This window comes from Neodiprion pinetum, chromosome 2 (assembly GCF_021155775.2).
Source record: "Neodiprion pinetum isolate iyNeoPine1 chromosome 2, iyNeoPine1.2, whole genome shotgun sequence".
Lineage (NCBI taxonomy): Eukaryota > Metazoa > Arthropoda > Insecta > Hymenoptera > Diprionidae > Neodiprion > Neodiprion pinetum.
The window spans coordinates 32,945,215-32,969,000 of NC_060233.1; the positions used below are offsets into that span (position 1 = coordinate 32,945,215).

At 41.1% G+C, this 23,786-nt stretch overlaps 1 protein-coding gene across 2 annotated transcripts in view; it reads right to left on the minus strand.

The window, feature by feature from the left end:
* LOC124213138 (leucine-rich repeat and immunoglobulin-like domain containing-NOGO receptor-interacting protein 4) overlaps positions 1–23,786 on the minus strand; it is a 236,524-nt gene that overhangs the window by 201,508 nt on the left and 11,230 nt on the right. For both annotated transcript variants that reach the window (XM_069133335.1, XM_046614082.2), the window contains one exon: positions 13,487–13,531. The gene's annotated coding sequence lies outside the window, so the exon portion shown is untranslated. The remainder of the gene's footprint in view (positions 1–13,486; positions 13,532–23,786) is intronic.

Here is a 23,786-nt window from a genome sequence, read left to right on the forward strand (position 1 = left end):
TGTCAAACGAATCTACTAAATTTCTAACAATACCTGAGCAATTTGAAATGAATCCTTGATGTCGATGAGCTTTCCTTTGTATTTTCAAATAGATATTTTAAAAATATCGTGACAAGAAATAAAAAGTATCGATTCTAGTAAGCAGAACAACCAAATTAAATACACGACTTCCGTGCATCGTCAACCACGAAAAACGAATCATAATTCATTCGCATTATTTTCTTCCTGTGTTCTTTGATGCTATAATACATCATTTTGAAAAATCGTCACAACTCTTACGCGATACATCGGTGAGACAAAAAGCACAGTCGAAATACGAAGAATTTCGAAAGAACGAGAAATAAAATGGTGCCAGCATGAGGCGTTGCATTGGTGAGAATTTCTTTTCACCCTCTGCTCGTTACTTCACACGTGTATGCTTGCCCGGTGTGATATTATTTTTCTTTTCTTTCATGTTTTTTATTTTCACCGCGGTGCGACACGGTTTACGATATTTCTTAATAACGGTGTTGCAGCAGCAGCAGCAGCAGCAGCAGCAGCGACGTCACGGGGACGCGTGTATAGTGAAAAATTGTGCCAAAACAGGATGTGGGGCGAGCCGAGCGTGTCCGTAAGTATGCGAGGCGGATGCTGGCGACTTAATTTGCAACTTTTTCAGACAATAGAGGAGCAGGGAGGACTATTATCTTGGAACAATGAGGACCGTCGTCAGCGAGGGTCGGGTTAGGTTACGGCTAGGTTAGATACGCGCCGAGGGCCACGAAAATTCGTATGAGCTTGTGTCCACTGCGCCATCAGAGCTTGTCAACCCTTTCCTGAGAATTCCTTCTTATTTTTATCATCGTCGTTGTACGTGCCAGCGTGCACAGCCTTCCAGCTTTTTCACGCGATCGCTAAATTGATTCAATTCTCATTCGTTACATACCTGTGGATCATTTTAGTATGGAAAATACCTGGTTGCCTTACGAGTTTTCGATTTTTCTTTTTTTGTCTTTTTTATATTTCAATTAAAGTTACAAGCAAATTTGGTATGTTGAGCTTTTTTAAAATCGCGGTGTTTTGAAACAGAATGTTTTTATCCGTTCGAAAATAATTGCGAGACAAATTCTGGTCAGCCTGTTTTCATTCTGTGAGTGATCGCAGGCTGATCACACACACACACACACACACACACACACACATGCGTCTGGGTACGTGTACACGTGTACAACAGGTATTCCAGTTAATTTGAAAATTCTGCTGAAAAGTCGGAGATGGTTTCGTTATACACGCGAACATCAGGTGTACATTCGGAACGACATAATTAAAAGCAGAAAAAAAATTGTATGAAATTTGAAAAAAAAAAAAACAAAGAACGGCGCGAAGGGAGTGAGAAGGGCGTGTAATAGCGTGAAATGCGAGTCAAGTATTGTTAACGCGAAAGGTAATTTTCCAGTTTAGCCGCGGGAAGTGAATCTGTGAAATATAATTTTTGCCACCCTCAGAATCAGAAAGAGAGAAAGAAGAAGCCTGCTGCTGTTGGGCGGTGGCAGAAAAGCGCGAGAACGAAGTGGGATGAGGATAAAGGGGAAAAGGATGGAAAAAGGGGTGAAAGTACAACGCGGCCTGGAGATTCACCTCGCTCCTCTGTACAAATGAAGTCAAATGAGCTTCCATTTATGTATAAAGTTAATTTCACTAATTCAGATTCGTTTTATTCCCTCTGCAGGCATGACGGAAGAGACGCGGCGCGGCGGCAAGACGAGCAGAGCTCTTTGCCGCGAGTTCCGGTTCCGTAAGTATGTACAATCTACAATATATACGTATACAGGTGGAATACGTACAGCAGCGTTGATACAGTTGCCAGCAAACCCGTGTCTTTTTGTCTCAACGTTTTATATCACTCTTTCCCTATCCCTCTCTACCCGCCGCCTTTATAAAATCACCGCTTTTCCCGTTTCGTGCTTTCCTCCGCAGGTTCGCCGTGAATGTTAATACTTTTTAGCATCCTGCACATGTATTATTGCGTGAGTGCACGGGGTGCGTACCTCGTTCATCCTGCCGTATATTTCACTTTGAATAATAATAATAACAACAACGTACGTCAGGGTTATCCTACCTGTCATAGCTCCGCGTTTCCCCCGCGTGCTCTTACGGAACGAAATGTTTGTACAACCAATTACACCTGCGCACACACACATAGATCTGAGGTTACAAACACGAGTGCAAACGATTACGCACGCGATCCGTTTAAATGTGCCTACGTATATATATGCATACCGAATACGGAGAAACCAAAGGGTGAGGGGGGGGAGAGTGTTCCATTGTTCTTTAATTAATGATTTTATGCCGCAACTCTCGCGTGACCGAGATTAAAAGCTCACGGTATGAGAAAAAAAAAGCTCATCTAGTTGTGTATATTTTCTACCACTAACAATTGCGACGTCGACGACGAAGTTCGCACACGCACGTGTAAAGCGAAGCTGCCGGGAATGCGAATTCATTACACGTGCTGAACGAGAAAAGCCGAAGCGAAACCGAAAAAAAATAAAGAGTTGAGTGAAACACGAGCGTTCAAGTGATTTTATCCTTCTCTTTCTCTCTTTCGCTCTCACTCCCACCCTTGAATGGTAGGAGTATTTTTTCGTCAAGCTATTCAACCGCTGGAGAGTGAAAATTGGCATCGATTTTTTCGATACCCTTACATACTTGATTTTTTAACGACTAGACCGTGCGGTATAAGGTACAGCACAACAAGCAAATACCCGAGAGCGAGAAACTTGGCTTTTTGGTCTCTGTGCAGCCTAGCCACTCGATCCTCAACCCTTATCAGACTACTTCGAGGAAACTCTAACGTAAATACCATTGTCACGGTTGCTGCGTTCGATTTCTTCGCAGGTGGGAAAAGTTTCCATGTTATATATATATATATATATATATATATATATATATATATATATAGCGGCTGCCGAGTGAGTAAGAAGCGTAAAGTGAACTTTTTCACCCCGCGGGAATTCGGTTAACAGAGGGATAATATTTTTTTTGTCGGATTGCATAGCGGCGACGATTTAAAATCGTTGCGAATGCATCGAGGGTCGAGTGTTGATTAAGGGTAAAATGGAAACTGACAGTATTACCGGAGCCACCAGGTTTGGCATATCACTGTTTGCTAATCATTCGGCACTTACGTAGGTATATACATGTTATACATGTACGAACTGCATTTTCGACGATCAATTATTCAACGGTTATCGGCGAGGACGAGAATCGAGTAGAGAGTCGAACAGCCTGCGATTAATAAGTTATTAGGATTAGCAAGTTGTACCGGCGTCACGACGCTTCGAGCGACCGAATTAGACGGCGGATATTCGAATCAACCTGAATTATCAATTTACAACCCAACAGCAGCCGGTATCTACACCGCATACCGACACCAAGAAATTTCTACCACAATCACTGAAACGTTTATACGATCAGACGGCTCTTTCGCTCGATCGTCGTGCACGTATGTATACCCAATACGAGCGGCGACAACTGATCGTGATGATTAAATTAAAATCATTTTTGTTTTCATTCTATTCTTCACTAGAGAATTTGTCCTTCCCCCTTTCCTATCCTCGTACGGAAAGATGACGAATGGAAACAATTGCAACAGAAATTGAAAAACTGTGTACCCGAATGTTTGATGTGACATGTGCAGGCGAAGTATGATCATTGATCATATATCGTATAAACTCGTTGGTTATAATTTTATGCATGGTGAAGAAGTTCTAAGGCGTCATATGAGAGCCGTTGCATGGTTAGCTAGGCAGGATATTTCTCACCACTGTTTCACGACATATCATCACTTCACTTATCTCTTGCCTATCACAGTTTTTTTTTTTTCCTCCCCCGCGCAAACCGATCTAGGCCACGGAATTGAGGTTGCGTTATAATATATAACCTAGACTAGGAAAACCGTTGAGCTTTTCATATTTAATGACCATGCCGTGCCGCGAGATTTGTGCGAAAATCGCGAGCTTCCGAGCTTGTCTGACGGGCGTGTCAAGCTTATAGCGTCATGTGTGTATGTGATGGGAGCTTTGCGCGACCGCGGACCTCCTCCGACCTCTTCGTCCGACCCAAAAAATTAATATATCATCCAAAAGCGCAGTACGGTATGTATGTTATATAACCCGGTATTTGCCGAGTGAATTTATCTCCTGAATGGGCGTTAATTAATTTGCGTTGTTTTTATTTCGTTATTACACAAACATACCGGGTTTAGTTATTTGACATTGAAGGTACAGTCGTGTATTCTTTGATTTGACAAGGAATCGTTCAGGATTTACCGATGTAAAATTGTATTTGAAAGTTGTGACATTCGCGGCGAAATTGTCGTTTTGCCAACATTTAAACACTCGTAAAAGATGTGGTAGTAATTAAATTGCAAAAATCCTAGTTACAAACGAATATTGCTAGATTCATTTCATCACTGAATATTATCAGTCATTTTTCACTTTCGAAAAGCCGTGACATTAGATCTAGAAATTCGTACACTTACCTATACACAGTATACGACATGGACGTTTTTATCCACGTTTTTGAAAACCTTCAAATTGCGAGTGAACATATTTTTGCCAAAGCACGTTTCAGTGCTCAGCTGCGGTGTAGAGTTGGTGAAAGGTTCGCAGGTTCGCTTTGGAGGCGAAAGCATTTAAACTCGGCCATTTTCCCTTGGCTTGCCACTAACGTCTTTTGAAATTGAAGCTGTACGCGGCAAGAACCGAAGCACAAGTGATCGGAGAAAAGCTAAGCCAAGAAAAGTTCGTTCCAATTTTTTTTTCTTTCTCTTTGTCGCCAAGTTTTCCTTTTCCAGTGAAAAATGATGGAGGGAAAAAAAAAAAAAATTGCTTCAAAAGACCGTCTCAATGAATCGGAAAATATCTGTCCATATGGTGGTCACAAAAAAAAAACAAAAAAAAAAACAAATTTCATGTGTTTAAAATACGGGATTCTCGTAAGCGGACCCGTGTAATAGGTGGAAGCATCCCGGGCAATATTTCAAGGTAGATTACATCTGTAAATCGATTTTACACCTAGGATGGTGTACGGATACGTACACCTCAGGTTATGAGCGACCCTTTCGGCTAAACGTAGAAAAAAAAAAAATACCTCGAGCCGTGTTACAGGCCGATATAATGTACGGATAAAATGTAAAATGAAAAATAAAACACGTACATACACGCATGCGTGTACATAACGACAATTTCACCGTGCACGAAGAGAGTAGAAACGGTAATAATCGCTCTTACGCAAATAAAACTGTGACTCGTCACACGCACATACCTACTCTATCCAAATACATTCATGTATGCAGGAGTACCATGTATATACGACATGTACACGTCTCATGTGTACGCACGTATACGTCTGTACGGAAATAGAAGTGTGTGTGTGTGTGTGTGTGTGTGTGTGTGTGTGTATATATATAACGCGTATACTTGTACGTAGGTTTATTAGGTCTGTGCGGAGGACGCAAAAGCAGCAATATTTCGATAAACACGAAACTGGGTCGAGTTTTCTACGATTTTTAGCGGTTTTCGCCTAGGTATACACGCGCATGTACAGGCGGGTGTGTACGTACACATACCTCACCGCAGTGCACAGTGTCGCCGAACGATTCGCCGTGATTTAAGGGAGGCAAAAGCCTCGACTCCTGCATGCCAGACGGTACGACTACCTATATATAGGTGTAACGTACATAGCACGAGTTCACGGACAGCCGGGATTGCGGGGGTGGTACGTTATACGTGCATACAACGAGAACAGATATGCCCTCCAGACCCCGGGAGACAGCCTCGTATATGATACGACGTAGCCTAGCCCGACTAACTCGAATTTACCGTCGCCCTTGCGGTTACCTGGAAAATTTCAAAGCCCGATTCGTCGTTTTCAGAAAATTTTTCGTCCATTCGTTCATCCGTTGATCAACGTAAGGTTGATTAATTATTTTCTAGCCTCTGCAGATTTCTCGTTTTACAAAAATTTCGCTGCTTGTATGCGAAGAATATTTGCAACAACTTCTTGAGGTTTGATGTGAGGTTTAGAAAAAAAAATAAATAAATAATAATAACGTTAGTATTAATGTACAGTGAGTAGCAATTTGTTGATACACCGCAATAAATTGTTGCCTTGCTAATGACCGCGATAATGCGGCTATTTATTGACACTGTTATCCGATTTTATGGGTCAACAGGCTCGCCAAACGACCGAGCGACTCCCCACGCGAATTAGACTCCCGTCGCAATCTTCGTCTCCCCTGAGCTTTAGCGATACCGAAAAATTCCCACCTCGGTTTATATAACTGGTATGATATACTCACTCCGGCTTATTTCAGCCCTTCAATTAATTTTAACGTTCCAAAAGTAAGTGAAAAAAAAGTTGAAGTATCTCTGTATTTTTTTTTCTTTTTTTTTAATATTATTTTTACACCTTATCAATGAAAAATCACAAAATTAAGGGCAAGTTTTATCAGAAAATCGATACGCAGATATTTTTTTCTCACGAGCGAAAGATGATTACCTGCATTTCTCTACATCGTCAATTTTCTCTCGCCCCTGAACAAAACGAAGGGAATTACTCGGAAACGGTCATATTTACGGAAAAGAAACAGCGCGTCTTCGTTGAAAGAGAAAAAGAGAGAGAGAGAGAGAGAGAGAGAGAGAGAGAGAGAGAGAGAGAGAGAGAGAGAGAGAGAGAGAGAGAGAGAGAGCTCAAGGCAATTTGAGAAATGAAAAAGAAAATAAAAACAGAAAGTTAGTTCGAAGAAAACTGCTGCACGTGCTGAAATAGCGTAGCACATTTAAACTGGGGGGAGAAGGATGATGAGAAATGGTGGTTTGCTATTTTTCACCGTCATTTTAAACCCGCGGATGGCGTTGCTGGCGCTGCAGCTGCTTTTTTGACATTATTTATACTTTAAGAAATATATACCTTCACATATTTATCCCAGATGTATTATTATATACATGCACCTGAATGGTATTCGGTTGGGAAAATTTGCCGTGCAAATAAATTTCTATCCCTGATCTCTCCTGAGAAATGTACACCACACGGTTATACGGTTGCGCAATCGAGGTTACGATTTAATTTCCTCGCAGGAAAAAATTAAAAGTACGTTTAATTCAGTATTTTCCTACGTTCCTCTAGGATTAGGTAGAAACCATCATGTGTTTATCCTCAGATATTATCAATTTGATTTTCAAACTCGAGTAATTGAAATATTCAAAAGTAATTTTTCCGCAGGCGCAACATAAATTATCTGCGTGATTTGTAATTTCAACGTTTTAAAATTGGGAATTTCTAGAACGAAAACAAGACGCTAAACGTGGAATGAAAAATCAAGCCTGAATAAACAAATAAGCGATAATGTAACGTTGTGAAAAAAAAAATAAAAATGTAGGATCGATCAGATCGAAAACAGAGACGCTCGTTTCAATCAATCAAATCGTACAATACGAATACACATAACGAACGGTGAACCCTTGATAGCAATTGAGCATATACAGCCAACTCGCGACGAGGTGATTCGATCCTGACCCAAATTTTATCACGGGAAAACATTATTTTACCACGGGATTCCCATTAAGCTCCGCTAGAAAACCCCGTGGTGTTGTGTGTCCACTGAGTGCACATCGCTCGATCAAGAGCACTGCTCGCCGACCGTTTCATTCTATTTCCAATCGAAACTATGTCGCCCAAAACTATTACGAAATACGTTCCCGTCGACGGTAACGGGTTTATTTTTTCACCCGTAGTTTCACTCCTTCCTTTCGAATGCGATTCGGGAGTTGTTTTTTTTTCTCGCTTTATCTTTGGACAGCGTTTCGTTTATCATTTTGGATGGTCGTAGTATAAATTTGCCAAAATCTAAGGTCTTCTTTTTGCAAAAAAAAAAAAATTGAAAAATTCTGCGGTTCGGTGGTTGGCTTTTAGCCAGCCGTGTCTAATTAGATACAAAAATGAAACAACGGAATTTGAAATGTTTTCTATAATAGGCATCAGTATCAGCTCGAAATATAGACGGAGAGAGACGGAGGGTTGAAGAGTCAAGGGTATGGGGGGGCAGTTTACCACAGAAATTGACCAATTACGTCGCTTTAAACCAATTTACATAACTACCACTTCCTATCACAATGCGCGAGGAGCCTCGAACTAAATGCTATCAGCCGTGCAATATCCCGACCTAGGTATATGTATGGTAGTATATACACAGGTTATACCTACAAGGCGCATACTACAATCGGTAATTCCTCGAGGCTTACTGGTGCGCAGGATGTTCGAGCGGAATTCTCGCATAGTCTTGCATCTTCTAAATCATTAATGAAACTTCCTCCTCCTCACGATCCGGATCGCTCCGTCCTATCCTAGGTTCCTCCTCCCTTCCCTTACCTTCTCTTCCTTTCCCATCCCTTCCTTTCTCCTAATCCTCACTATCTTATTCGCACAAGTAACTACGGATACGGATAAGTAACTGCGCTTACCTCGTTCGACGCATATGATATATTATAATCAGCAAATGAAGAAAAAACAAGTTGTTCAACGGTGTGCAACGACGTGATTAAAAGAAAATTGACAGAAAGATTGAGAATCTAGTTAGGTAAGGGATAAAATTCATTTCGACATCATTTGGATTGTTTGCCGAAAAAAGTAAAAACTTAACGTGTTACACGTCATATTTCCCAAGTATACATTTTCGTATCGCTTAGCAACGGTGACTGATTTTTTTTTTTTCATAATCAAAAAGCTGCATCTACGTAGTTTTAATAAATTACAAAAATTCAGTGAAATGTAATTTAATATCGAGGCTTTGGTATTATACTCTGGTGAAGCGTGTGTGTGTCTGTGTGTATTGTGAACGTCCGCATGCGATGGTGACAAAAATCTAAATACAAAATCTCTGTTATCTATGAACAGATACGCATAGATCGTGCAGGAATATAACACGAGTAGTAACACGTTTCATCCCTCACCTGCAGGTTGTGCGGTAGCGTAAATTGAATTTCGCTTTTGAAATCGTTTTACCATATTTGGTGTATCTTTTTTCTTTGTCTCTTTTCCTCTTTTTTCCTTTCCCTCTTGACTTCCGTGCTATTTTTTTTTTTTTTTTTTTTCATTTAAATACATGTAAATGTTGGCAATACGGTTTTCGAGATTTTTAATCTATGTTTTCGATTAATTTCTAAATTTCGAGTCATTGCGCGACACCCGCTCGCTCACCTCTATTTCCTTTGGCTGTGTATCTGTCGATACATTTTTTTTTTCATCCAAAATGAATTTCTCCCTACACCGTTGCACTTACTGCATGAAAATCAATTTAGGCATTTCAAAGATTTCCTTTCTGCATTTCACACACGCCGCTGTATCCTTCTCGTCTTTTTTTCCTGCGGTATATATTTTAATTTTTTCTCTTCTCCTTCGCCACTTAAGTATTACAAAAAGAGAATGTGGAAAGGACAGCAGCTGTAAAATAAGGTGCTCGTCCGCCATGCTCCGCGTATTACAGGAAATGGACGGTATATGCCTACGGCTAGGCGGCGCTGCGCAGTTAACGACAAAAGCTTCACGATAATTGGCGTTATTACATTGATAGCTGCAGGAACAATTAGGATCTTGGTTATTCGACTCGATGGCTCAAGAGAGCGAGAACGTGAGTGAAAGAGATGAGAAAGCGTGATCGCTCCGAGAGTGCCAAGATACACTAGTAGATACGCTCTGCGGCAACTATATATGCATAATAAATATATCGTCATCGTATATATACGCGATAGTCAAAGTTTATCGTCGGAGACAGAAATCCCATCCGTAGTAGTTGTAATAATGTTTGTTTGCAGCGTTACATCATTCTCTCGGGAGCTGATTCAATCCATGAATAATATCATGGGGAATGTTACAAATTATTGCAACCCCCTGTATGCTCTGCCGGCTAACCCTGTTAGCCTCCAGGTGTGATGCAGTCACGAGGATACGTGTATTATGTGTTTATGCGCGTGTGTGTGTCCGATGGAATGAATCCGAAGTATGTACGTACGTATCGCAAACGAAATTTCATAAACGAATTTTCATTTTATAAATTAATAAATAACATCTGAAATGTGTTTCTGCAGAAAACCCGCAACATCATTGATCGCAGGACAGTAAAAATACCAGGAATTATATCATATAGATGTTAATCATCGTGCGGAATGTATGAATTATATGTACGTATATGTGGAAAAATAAAAACGAAGTATAAAAAACATACTAGGAAACAAACTGTGTGGAAAATTTATGAAATACATCAAAGGGATTGATCACCACAACGAGTGCAGAGAGTACATATTTGGAGTATGGAGTAAAATTAATGCACGGAAATACAGCACTTTTTCAAAACTCAGAGCTGAATTGTTCAGGATACGTTTATAAAATAATTTATTTTTACCAATGAAAATCAAAATAACTAATATTCTTTTCGAAAGAAAATTCTGTAAACTGTATCGCGGTAACACACTTCACATGTTATTTTTAAATTAGCAATCCGATCTTACACACACACATTGCTTTTGACATCGAGTTCGTTTTCTGTTGTTTTTCTAAAATAACTTAGTATAGATGTTTGTGATGATGAGTCAGTTGAATTTAATCACAAAGATTCAACTAACAAAACTAACATTAAAAGTATAGGTTTTTCGGTAAAACATATTCACATCGATTTATCATCAAATTAAACGAAACAATCTATTTTTCAGCCCTATCAATTGGTTGTAAAATCCTGCAAGTTTTCCAATTTATTCATCCAGACCATCATTTTCTAAAAGCCTGTTTTTCAGATTTTGAAGGTTCATAAACGTAACGATTCGTTAGAATCAGAGAAAGTGATTTTCTACCGAAACCAATACTTTTCTTGTATTATATTCATCAAAGGTGATGACAAGTAAAAAATCAATGCCATACAGCGTAAGATTTCAAATTCAGAATAGGAAAATCGTTTTATATTTTTTTTTCTTCTTTATAATATATAATAATTCTCAGGACGGAAATAAAATACTGGGGATTTTTAAGAACGCAGGATAGCCTGTACACTGAATGAAGTTTGAGAGTAAGGTAAACTTACGGCTCAAATAAACTCTGAATAAGAAACGAAGACGGAGATTTTTATTTTTATTTTTTTGTTATATATATATATTTTTTTTATCCTCCTACTTTTCATTCGTCGTTCTTTTTCTTCAGCTTCTCTTTTCCTTTTTCTACCGCACCAATTAAAAAGCCCACTTAGTTCACTATGCCGAAGTTTTCCTCCGCCAAGTAAAAAGGATCAAAGACTTGCATATAGGGTCGATCTTGAAAGGATTTCCCTGCTAACGTAGCATCTTCATCATGCCTGGGTTTACTCGCTGAGTGTATTAAAAGGAAATTCACGAGAACCGTGAGGCAGTTGAACCTCGCCTTTATATATCTCGCTGAATATTTGCTTTAATCATATTTAGGTTTTTTTTTTTTTATTCTTATATCCGATGAATAATCCGTACAACCAATCATAGAGAAGACGATGAGTAAAATCTTCGAGAGTGAAACAGATCGATCTCAAACAAAAGCGAACGATCTAATTCTCACATGTAATCTTTCTTCCTGCTCATTTTGGTCGCGGTTTTACAATAGACACGTCGCAAACTGTATCCGCTTCGACATTAAATGTAACCAAGGAAGGTTCTCCATCGTCGGGCGACAACCTCGCCCCAAAGACTGGATAGTTTATTAATTTGCGAGGTAAAATGTCCCGGAGACCCCAAAGCGATCCCATCAACATGACCCGGGCGAATTTCTGAAGGCAAAAGCACTCGCCCAACCAGCCGCCCGAGGGTCTCGCCTCTGATTTATACATTGCCGATACGTCAGGGTGGAGTACGAAAGCGGCAGCGAGGAGGGTCGATTTGCACGGACCGAATTACAAAATACCACGAAAGCCTCCGTCCTTACCCACAGATTGAGGAAGGGTCGTATGGTGGTCACTTTAAATCACAATTCGTCAGCTGACGAAACGTTCGTTTTGGGCGGAGGGAAGGGGGGAAGACGTCGAAAAATTTGTAAAAAAACAAAAGGCGCGGAACACCGGCCTTTCTCAAGACGAGAATATCCATTTTATACATAACTTTTAAGTGTACAATGGAAAGTCAAAATCTGGAAAAATCAAAGTGTAGAAAGACGAAATATCGAAAATCAGAATTGGTATAAAATTGACGAAGTCATCGATGAATTCTGTGAAATGATTGATCGGGTGTCTTCGATAAAATCGATATTATTAATGGAACCGTTTCATCTTGTAATCTTTCTCCATTTTCTACTTTGAGAAATACGCAGATGACTGAGAATTTTTATAACAAATGGGACACGCTGCGACACCCCCCGCAAGCAGCATATTTTATCCAACCAACAACACGGTTATGCGCATTACCATGTTATACATATAACCTAGGTTCATTGTAGGTCACGAGGCGTTGCTTGGGTTATTGCACATACGCGGACAGATGTTAGCCACCTGCTTCTACATCCCCGCGTCTAGCGAATGCGTATTTAACATAGAGATTCTAATCGAGTCTCGGAAAATGCTTCGGGCCATTAAAACGCGACTCGGAGCGAAAACCCTGCCGGTCGAATATCCGTCATGCGAAATAAATACGGTGATATTTTCATACAATCATTTCGACAAATATTCGAGCGCCTCGTGCATGGCGGGCGTTTGTCGCGCGCAAGTTATTGAATTACTATTATCATCATTTTCAAATAATTACTGCCTGCAGGACATATAGTATAATGATGATAATAATAATGACTAGCTGACTTGGTTAGGTATTTCATTTGTTACGCGCCATACGTGTTTCCCAGGACTCTTTTAACCTCCTCGCCCCCGCTTTATCCGAAAAAATAAAGAAAATAGAAAAAAAAAAAAACAAGAAAAAAGAAAACGCCCGCGCCGAGAGTTAGGGAGCGAATTTATTTATCGGTTAGGGGAAATCGAGCGTGCATGCGTGTGTACGTATACGTTGGTACTCAATTTGTAACATAATTTTGTAACTTTTGGTACGGTGCCCGCGGCGAACGATCGGGGCGGGACGGGGCGGGGAAACGAGAGGCGCACAGAGGCATAATGAACAAGTGAATATACTGGTTATTACGAAGCTACGCGAAAAAAAGGGATAGGGTACAGGGGAAAGAGACGTAAATATGTAGAGCCGAGTTTTGGGGGAGAAGAGTAAAAGAGGTAAAAGTACCCTACGGTTATTTGCGAAATTATTTGCATGATAAAAGTATCCTGGACAGGAAAATATATTACATGCCTACCTAGCTACCACCAGCCATGTGTTTGAAACCGTGTCGCTACGAATACGCGACGACAAATTTAAGTCTGCTTCGGCTATATTCCGGCAAATAATAAGCACTACATTCGATACCGAGTAAAATGGAATAAACTTCCGGTTTTGTAACTCACCGATTACGCCGCGGTCCTTGGCACCTGGATCGGGGATCGATGATCCTGAAAAAATGAAAAATTTGTTATCGTAGTTCATTGTCTGTCAGATTTCAATTTACATTGGTTCAATTCGATAACTGATTATGATACAACGTCTTTTTTCATTCATAAAAACATACAGACAATTTTTGCAATATTGTGGCGGTAACAAAACACGATAGGTATTATGTGGCATTGGAAAAGTTTCAAACGTTGCTTTCAGCCTATCGCTCAATCGGACATGGCGAGGCAAGAAGGGAGAAAGAAATGAAAGAAATAAAAAAAAAAAAAAAAAAAAACGAAGCGAAACGAAGGTAAAACTTGCCAGATACAAGGAAACCCTGGATTTTTGGCAACAATCAAAACTTTCACAGACTTCCCGGAAGACGAGCTTCTTCTGAAGCGCGAATGTTTCCCATCAGTTGTACAGCTTTTTTCGCCGGAGGGAAATTGCAGGTTTCGGATGAAAAAAAAAAAGAGAGAGAATTTTTTGTCGAATGAGATCGAAAGTTACGATACACGAGTGCCGAAAATAAGTCACGGGATGCACGCGTCGTGGGGCGGCACATTGTTTGTACATACATTCGAATGTGTGTTATACATGAACCTCCGGGTAACCGCGATTTCATCGACTTCGATGCCAACGTAGCGACATTTCAAACACAGCTGAACTCACATCAGCTGAGGTTATATTATAATATGACAGGGATGGGATAGGCAAACTACAACGGAAAGGTTTTAAAGGTACAGGAAGGGAGGCTCGATCAATCAGAATTATAGCGCGGGATTTGAAAGGGCTCGGAACGATGCAGTGGTAGGTTGGTATCAATGTTTTAAATCGATCATGTTTCTTCATTCAAGTTTCAAATTCGCGTATCAATCATACCCTGAAGTTCCAACACTGGGAGCAAGCAAGTAAGGAAGGAAGGAAGGAAGGCTGCTTTCAGACCCCCGGGGTGAGTAAGTCTGCGCCTCCCGGCCTCGTCGCCTGTCTGCCTACCGCAGAGCAGACTACGCGTACAACTTCACTTCACCCGGGACCATAAATGATAAGCGTAACGTAAGCCAACCCGAACCTAAGCTCGGCGTGTACGCCCACCGGATAATCAGTAGCGGAGGATGAATTCTTAACACCCACCAACCTTTGGTATTTAACACCCGCGTCGGGGACGTTCATGGTGTAACATGTGAGACCTTACTAATTTGACAAACTCACGGCTCTTCTCCTTTTACCAAAGAAAATCATCCGAGTTACTAGGTTACTCCGAAGGGAATACAAGACGTATTATACCAAGGAGTGAGAAAACCTTGGTAATTATAATTGCGGCAGGAAAATTTTCTATAATAAAATAGACTAAAACATTTTTAATTTTCATTTCATTGTACAGATGTCTCCCTGATTGCAATCATCGTGCATTGAACATTGTTTCCTACTTTATTCCTCTTTTCGAAAAGGGAAAAAGAATAATATCAGTTTTCCAGCTACGACATGCAACTGCACGCTCTATATTCAAGTGAAATCGTCAAGGCACGTATCCCGCAGCCGTTGGTCTTTAACTAACTTCTACGTTTATTAGGTCGTATATTACAGCCTCTTAATTTTATTTGTCATTTACGTTCCTATTTACATCGGCGTTACTTGACACGAAGCACGCGGCAAACTCGACTCCCGCTTCTCGCACCTGTTTCTGGTCGCACAAATGAATTTCTTCTCTTCCTCCTGCATCGTTTTTTTCTGCACCCCCCCCCCCCCCCCCCCTCTCTCTCTCTCTCTCTCTTTCTGCGTTTCTTTTCCCTTTGAAAATAAAACAGAAAAACGAAAGAGATAAAGGAACCGGGAGAGGAAAAAAGTACAAAAAACAAATAGGGAATTACGAGGTACCTTTAGGTTTATGCCAAGTGTTAAAGCCCTGCACCGAGTTCTCAACGCTGAGACCAACCCTTCATTCATTGCCTTGACCCAAATACTTTTTCTTCCTAAGACTGTCGTACCAGCTCACGCAGCATGGAAGGTAAAACGAACGTTGAGCACAAAACGAGACTCGGATGAATCTTTCGAGCGTCAACAATTTTAAAATATTGTGAATTTAAGTACATTCAAATTTAAACATCAGCTATGCCTTTAAAGGGTCATCGGACGATTGGTTAATCTCATTCTTTAGAATATGTTTTACAAAAAAAAATCAACAAGGTTGAAGTAAGTAATATTACCAGAACAAAACGTTTTTCAGAAGTCACTAGTCTACAATTTTAGAATAAATCTACAGGAGCTGAGTTTACAGAATATGAGAATATTTTGCTTCATTACGGTTTAACGAATTTCAGAGAAAGCCAAAATTGCTAAATTATGTCTTTCGTCGGAAACTGAAATCATCAGGTTAACCTTTCGAACTCGAACCTGATGATAATTCAAACTGATCCTTGACGAAAACAAAAAAATCATTTTATCAGGGAAACGAATAAATGTGAAGTATTTGAATATCGATACAGAATTGTCAACTGATTAATGTTCTACCGAACCTAAGACCCAGGAATGTCGCTGTTACAATTTTTCCTGCAATTTTATTTCAAAACGCATGCAGCCGAGTACCTGCAACTTTAAAGATCAGAACGACGATAAGCCAGTGCTGTAGTTTTCAAAAGCGAAGGATAAGAGTGAACGCAGGTTAATTTGATCACAGATCAGCTGCGAACTACATTGTAAACTGCATCGCTGGATGGTTGCGGTAGTCGATGACGATCGTCGACGTTCAGGTCGCACGCGATCGGCTTGAAGCCTCAAGTAGCCACTTGGATTGTTGCACGATAGGCAGATAAACATATAATCTACATAAAAAATGTTGCTTTTTTTTCCAACTTTTCGTAAAATCCTTGCTGCGTGCTTTTTCATTCCTGACGCAATTGCTACCAAGTCTGGAATTTATCGCAGGAGTTTCTCAAAAATGCGCGACGTCATGATGCGCAAAATAAGAAAAAAATTCAATGTAGAAAATAAAAACACGCTGATCAATGTAAATTCGTCCGAGCTGCTCGATGCTTCAATTCGAACTTTCGTGTCTAGCCTTAATTATTCCTGAAAGCGTTGCCTGCGGGGGGGAAGCAAAGGGGAAGCTGAATGATTTATAGGGAAACGTGGTGGAGCGGCGTCATCAATACTGATCGCGGAACGTCCGTTAGTCCGCGAGACACGGGTCAGATTAAAATGGAAGGTGGAATTTAAAGAGGTTCCGGTTATACCGCGGGGCCTGGAAACCCCCATAAGTCAAGTATAAAACGAATCCAGGCGGGATAAGAAATTACAGTCCCTCCCGAGCGAGGAATTTTTAAATGAAATTAAATTTTTAAATAATGAAGGGAAGGAAAATTGATTCTGTGATTTGAATCATTTTACACGGTTGGCCGTATGAAATCGCTTATAAATTCCTTTCTCGAAGGTCACGACTTGCTTTCTTTCTTGCGTTTTCAACAATTTTTTTTACTATTTCACAGTGAGCATAACTGAAAGCCAGTAAAACATTCAGCTGAAGAGGATGAACAAATTGAAAGAGGCGTAATAATTTTCGTTTCTCGAACTTTCTTCTTGGACGAGAAGAATACGGCCGGCACAGAGCTTGTGAGTTTATTGGTAAATACCTAGCCGCCTTTTTCTGAAGCGTATTTAAGACGTAAGGTCAAATACTGTTGCCGTCTTTGGGGAAACGTGTTTTATCTCCAATCCGTTGATGGATGAGCAAAGTTTAATGCGACGAAAAAGATTGTTAAACCTTTCAGAACTGTTTGCATTTCAACGGTTTTCCCGCTTTCAATTTTCCTCGCTTAAATATATTACACACGACGAAAAAAATCGTGTACGGGCTTTTTTCGTTACCGCGACATTTATTTCACTAGTATCTCACAACAGTGGTGACAGTAATTTTCTCAATACTTATCTATACATGCAGGTGAGACGTACCATACGGTGCAGATGTTGGGGTGGCAAAAAATACAACTGTATTACCCCAACGGAAACCGACACATTTTCACCAAGCACTGAGATATGGTCTATCCTTATTTTTCCGTTATCCTGCTTTTCCCGAAAAGTCGAAATAAATTCGTCAAAATGAGATCGGATTCCGAGTAACGTAGATACGCAGCTCTGTGAACTGATACATACGTGGGAAGAAATCTCTTATACGAGGTAATGCGGCATAGGTAGATCCCAAACCTTATATTCGCAAAGCGTCCTAAATCCTGAGCAGTAAATAAAGAGGAGAATCTAGCGTTCGAAGACTTTTTGGCAGCGTCGAAACTCTCGGGACGTTGACTTACAGCCGCCGAGAGGGAATCGCGTGGTGGAAGGATTGAAGTACATGTCCTGCAGGCTTGTACTGGGTTTTGATAATCGATATTTCGCGTGTGTTAGACTCGACAGGCAGAGCCAGATTCTGGTTTATCTTCTACAGCGGTTGCCAGTGAAATTCCGTTCTGGAGGAATTTCCCTGATTGTTTGCCGGCTGTAGAGTGCAGGAGAATCAGGAGAAGAAGAAGAAGTAGAAACGGGAGGAATGAAAAGGAGTAGAAGAATACGGAACACCCGAGAAACGTAGCGGTTTTACCGGAATAAAGGATTTCCCTACGATTCGAAACACGGTGGAAACTATAAACACTGCTCAAGATTAATGTACCACGTAACGCATGTTGGCGGAATGCATTTACCTGGATTGCCGTTGCGGGATTTCTCGGGAAAGCTTGAAGAGGGTAAAAACCATGGAAAGATGTACGCAAGAGAAGAGATCGGAGAGTGGATGAAAATGGTAAATTAGAAAATATCAGCGACGAGATGTCCGAAAGAGCGCAGCTTCTTGTGCGCTTAAAAATAGCGGAATCGAAAAATTTTCGCCACCATCCAATCGTTCGGAGATTAGTCATCGGTCGTGTGTCGTGTATCTAAGTAATACGGAATATACCGGAGAAAATTTTACATGAGAACGATGTTACCGTGACATTAGAGCCGGAGGGTAAGAACGCGCCTAAGTACGCTAAAAGATGAAGGAGTCTTTGAGTAAGTCAGGATAATAATACACGTCCCGGTGCCTCCAGGGTTGTGTGTGCTCTATTTATGTTTACGTTTCGTGATTATGGTGCACTTAGCCGCTCCATTAACTCCTTTGCTCTGTAGAATCCTGGGGGTTGAGCGGCCGCACTGCCGCTGCTGCTGCTTCTGCTACTGCTGGTGGTGGTAATGGTGGTGTTGGTGCATTGATGGTAATTTGGGGATAAATTTGTTCCAACGGCAAATAGGAGCCACCGCTCTCTGCCAGGCGGCTGAAACCAAGGAGGGAGAAATACTGGGCGAAAATGGACGGTACGCTTTTACAATCCCCGACCTAGAGACAAAACACATTAGTGCGTCACGGAACTGCCCCCATTCGTTCTCTCCCCAAGTTATGCCTATTTCATCTACCTCCAGCTTCTGCCTTCAAGCTCCGGAACATTTTTTTTCTACTTTATATTACGCCTGTTCCCGTTGCGCGCAACGTTCGTTTTTCAGATGTATGTTTTCTCCAGAAAGAGAAATAGAAACGACTGGGAAGAAAAAGTTTATTTACTGGAACGGGATGGGGGTAATTAACTGGAATTACAAACATTCGCGTGTAATAATTTTGCCGGAAAATTGACAGCTCGCGTTATTTATATACGCGAGGTGAATTGGCACAGTTGGAAATTACTGAAACGCGGTTAATGGATAATATATTTATTTCATCGATGCATCACTTTAGCTTTAATTTAATAGACTTCCGGTTGTAGGAAAATGGCCTGAAATACTTGCAACCATTGCCATCAATATTGATGAGAATTCGGGGTAATCACAGTGGCGTCCTAATTTTGAAACAATAATGACGATTTAAATCTGTGCCATCGTGATAATAACTAAATCATTGCTGACCGAATCAAAAATTAACACACCCGATTAGCGATCTCCACAATCATACATATTGCATCGTTGCGGAAAGTGCAGAATACAACCCTGACCGTAACAATCTCTGAATAACGACGAATCAATCTATCATCGCTCTCTGCAACGGGGTAAAATCACTTTCCACTATATTTCCGTAGTGCGATTCAACCCATCGAATCTGCACATTTACGTATCGAATCGTTTGGTAAAGCAAAGAGTGTCAGGATTACGTTTTATCGTTGTGAAAAGCCTCGTTTCAACCGGATAACCGATACACCTCTACTATCCATACGTGCTTAGCCGTCTCGAGTGTATCAGCCTTGTCTCCCTTTTACGTCACACAGTGAACAATAACAGTTAATTACACCTTTCAAGGTATACCCAACCCCACACTCTTGGCTAGAAGTAAACCGGGTCGTGTTATAGGAGCGGAAGGAAGAGGCGGCCGAATCCTCGTGGACAAGTAACTGTCTCCGTTGAGGGGCGTAGAAGCCGCCCCCGCTAATGGCTCCCACGATATACGTATTTATAACCCCAAGTTGCTACGAGTCTCCCTCTCACTTTCAAAGTGAGACCGTTGCGTGAGCGAGTTGTCGGTCGGCTTTTGAGCGTACTGCGTAATTATTGCACTGAAATAATTTCCGCCCCTAAAGCGTCCTTTGTGCGCAACGCCGTTCCCGGAGCTTCCAAGCTCGAGGAGGGTTCGCCTGCAGCCCCCAAGTGACTGCATCCGCATCTCACTGCAAGGCGCTTCTTCCTTCGTGATCGTTGATTCCGCCACTCGAACAGATAACTTATCTCTAACTCGCGGTTGTTGAGTCGTCGAGCATTCTTCATCGCCGAGGATTTGTCGTTTTCATCGACGATTGGGTCGATACACGAAAGAGTGAGACCGTTTGCTGTTTTTTTTTTTTTTTTCGTTTATTTTCTTGGCACTATTTTTCATCCTTCTTCCAGGTCTTTACCTCTCGACTCTCGAGAGCCGCTGTTACACGCTGTAGGCATCCTTTGACTGGTCATATTTTTAATTGCAACATGGTAGAGAAATGCCAGCGTTCTACATCTCACGACTAGACTGCGGGGTTGTTATGCCCGCCGACTCAACCACGGAATACCTACCAAGCAACATACGTACATTATGGAAATTCTACCAAGAACCTGCTTCGCGAAATTGCTTGGGAACAAGCAACCCTTAATGAGATGTGTTTGGCATATCCTTTTTTTCCTTTCATTCCGCTTCCCCAAGTTTTTTCTCTGTTATTTGAGACTTTCGGCTGGAAACAACCTTATTCTTGTATCGTCGTCGATAATATTTCTTTGAAATACTCCCTAAGACTCGTCCTAGCAACTTTACAATTTTCAGATATCACGTATATACCAACTGAGTCACCTTCCCGAACTGAATTAACGCGTGTCTTCACTCACATTCCCAACCCCGTTCTCTTTTTCTTATTCCATACTTTCAAAGGGCGAATTTGACGACAACATTCACTTATACCGAAGCAAGACCCGAGTACATAAGTATGGTTTAAAATATACCTATATACCGACATGCGTGGGTTACGCATACAGCGCACAAGTATCGTAGGGTAAACTATCTGAGTGCGATAAGGCGTCGTTATGTCATATCCATTTTTGAATATACGAGCAGCACAGAGTTGTATAGCCTGCAGGAAACAGTAACGCGTTGAGCCATAAAATTCGCAGTCTAGATCCTGCCTGAGGAGAGTTCCGTACTTCCGAATTGAAAAGCCACTCGACCTCTCTGTTTATCCGCCTCGACGTTAACGCCGATGCGAAAAAAAAAAAAAACTATCCTTCAAGACGTTATACAGGATACGAAAAAGGAATCAAAAATTTGATTGGAACATTTTCTGTTGCTACACATAGTTGATTCTCCTGTTTTGGAATCGAGGTATTGCACAGTCATACTATATACTGCATGTACACGCTGCTAAAGATCCTGAGCAACGATTCCGCTCCGGAGCTTGAACGACTGTCTAATCAAATCTAAAACCTGCACCGCCATTAAGGAAAGTTTTAATAACTTTGAAAGTTCGTTGAAAGAGGTGGTGTGTGTGGGTGTGGGTGTGTGTGTTGTAGAATCTATGGTGGGAAAGTAGATACGAAGGGAAGAAAAGAGCGAAGAGGTGAGGAAGAACATCGTAGGAACTTTTCGTCCTGAAAGTGTCCTGCGCTCGTAAACGTTCCTGCAAGAGGCTGCCTTCCACCTTGCTCTGTACTCCGAAACCCTTGTGCATACCTACGTTTACACCCCACCGTACCGTACCGAGTGTCTCTGTCGAGGAAATGAAATTTTCTCTCAAGAGTTGTATCAGCGTAAAATAAAGCAGGGATTTGAAGGCTGATTCAAAGGCTGATACCTCGCTTCCTGCTGCTCGGTGTACTCGTATACATATAAGGTATCTAAACATGCGTCCACACATAGGCTGTATTGACGGATACGCGCGCAATTGGTACGCGTAGTATGCGCGTTGTACATCCATCAATCGATAGAGAGGAATTCTTTATCTTGACTCGCACACAAACAGCTACGCATGTAATATGTATGAATGCATGCGATCGGCGGTGTAGCGTTAACCGATAAAACGTGACGGGCTTTTCAGGGAGAGGAACCTCCTCCTCGAAAGCCGTCACCTGTGTATTATATACCTATCGGCGCGTGTGCGGTCTCTATACAAGGTACATGCGAGAGCTCGGCTGTAAACCTCTTAAAGCTGTAAAGTTTAGCCTCGGCGGCAGAACCGCACTATCCAGCCAATCCGCGACGCACATCGCTGCGTTTAGCGTTCTTGAAATATAAAGTAACTGCCTACATTTACGAGTCCGAAACGGCGACGGTAGCAAGTTTTTTGATTTAAAAAGAGATGCTACGCCGAGGGAGGAAAGAAATTCTCGATCCACGAGCTTTTAGTTTTTTTATTCCTTTACTTATTCATTTCAATTTATAGCTCTTACCTTGTTCTGAGGAAAAAAACTCTGCTCGTGTAATTTGCGAACGACGAGTTAGTACGGATTAGCCAAATCCTAAAGAACAATCTGCACCGACGACGCGACGCCGCGAGTTTGAAATGGTTTCGATAAAGTCACCGCGTCACCCCGACATTCAATCCCTGCAGGTCTCGCAATAAAATCCATTTACATAGAAATTAAACCAGCTGAGCTTCGCCGTGCGTAACTTCGTCATGGATACATAAAACCGAACTCAACTATTCATCACCGACAATTTATCGATTGTACAGATCCAGGACGGATTAATACATCCCCGGTTGCAGGGCAGCGGCAGCAGCAAACAAACGACACGCGTTCTGCATGCGAAATCTATTTTCCATTTTAGTAGGTGGTTTACCGCTGCAATAAATAATACTTTCACGGATAAAGCGGGTCTGGTTTATAAATTAATAATTGCAAACGCACTGTACTCCGCAACAATGTTGAAACGTCATTCCGTATCTTTTCATTCGTATTGTATTCGTCATTTTTGTTTCTCGTTGATTCTTTACCGAAGGGAATAACAGTTACGCAATCTACCACCCTTACGATATCGATCTATCATTTTGAATCATCAGGCTGAAAATTTGTTTGATCTATCTCTGTTAAAATCCCTTATTTTTCGTTAAGCTGTGATTCCCAAAGAAAAGAAAAGATAAAAATTGATTTTTTCTGACTAATAATTAATCGCCTAGAAGCGTGGAATGATCGATAACAAAACTGTTTTGCTTGTATTCGTCCTTCGATAATTTGCAAACAAATGAAATGAGTAAATCAGCTAATAACGCCCATTTCACAGACTCATCTTTCAACTGCGAGAATCTTTACGGAGCAGCTGCGAAAAACAACACTTTCATCATTGGTACGCCTGCTTATACACCCGGTAGGTATATCCGTACCTTGATATTAGCATACCAGCACCACTCGGCAGATACTAATGCCTATGATAATTTCTGCGAATTAGTTATTCATAAGGTTGGTTAACGGAGGATCTCTGTCTCGAGACATTAACGTCCGAGGGCGAAAACTGAGTCCCTCGTTTGCATTTGTTTGCCGAAATGTACGTTTACGCACGAAGGTGGTATACGAGTACATTTAGATAGACTCGAGGTGTGCTCTAGCTCAATTTAAGTGGCTTTCAACGCTCAAATCCAACCGTTTACCGCTATAGAACTGTACATTGAATTTTTAGATATTTTCCTACGCACGATTAACGTGTATTGATCCGAAAAAAGCTGTTTCTTTCAACAGCAGCGAGAATTTTGAAATTAACGAAACAAACTTTAACTATCAAGTAATTTAGAATTTTTTTTATATCGTTGAAATGGT